Consider the following 1056-nt stretch of genomic DNA (forward strand, 5'->3'; position numbering starts at 1 on the left):
TTATCAAAGTGGAACCTCCCACTCATGGTTTATTCATATTCCACAGAACTGTAGTCCGTAACTTCACTGTACGAAAGATAAAACCCCATAGGTGCGAAAAGACTTCCTCAAACTTACATGGTCAGTAGTGCCAGGTTTAGTGTCAGAGCCCAAGATTAACTACCAAACTTCACTTGCGTTAAGACTTGACTGCAAGAGTTTTTGTTTTACTTTTTAACCTAAGGTAAGGGGAAGGCAATCTTGCCAAAAGATCAGAGGATGAAGACAATAATCTTATAATTCATAGTTTCCTCTACCACCCCTGACTTAGGGGAAGTGGGGAAAGAGATCTCAGATACCCAATGGTCTAAGGATGGGAATGGAAGAATGCAATCCTCCCCATTCCAAAGTCAGATATTACTGACACCTCCATCATCAGTTATCCCTTAACCTTCAATATTTACATATTTTATTGAGACAGGGTCTCACTTTGTTACCCAGGCTGGAGTACAGCGGCACAATCCCAGCACTGTGGCCTTGACTTCTTGGGCTCAAGTGATCCTCCTGCCTCAGCTTCCCACATACCTGGGACTTCCCACGTAGCTGGGACTACAGGCTCACACCACCGCGCCTGGCTAATTTTTCTTTTTTTTCAAGACGGAATCTTGCTCCGTCCATGGCACGATCTCATCTCACTGCAACCTCCACCTCCCTGGTTCAAGCGATTCTCCTGCTTCAGCCTCCTGAGTAGCTAGGACTACAAGCGCGTGCCACCACGTCCAGCTAATTTTTGTATTTTTAGTAGAGACGGGGTTTCACCATGTTGGCCAGGATGGTCTCAATCTCTTGACCTTGTGATCCACCTGCCTCAGTCTCCCAAAGTGCTGGGATCACAGGCGTGAGCCACTATGCCCAGCTGCCTGGCTAATTTTTAAATTTTTTATAGAGATGAGGTCCCTCTATGTTGCCGGACTAAAATCTAAGATTTTTTTGTTTTGTTGAGATGAAGTTTTGCTCTTGTTGCCCAGGCTGTAGCAAAATGGTGTGATCTCAGCCACTTTTTTTTTTTTTTTTTTT

This window comes from Cebus imitator, unplaced genomic scaffold (genome assembly GCF_001604975.1).
Source record: "Cebus imitator isolate Cc_AM_T3 unplaced genomic scaffold, Cebus_imitator-1.0 Scaffold427, whole genome shotgun sequence".
Taxonomy (NCBI): domain Eukaryota; kingdom Metazoa; phylum Chordata; class Mammalia; order Primates; family Cebidae; genus Cebus; species Cebus imitator.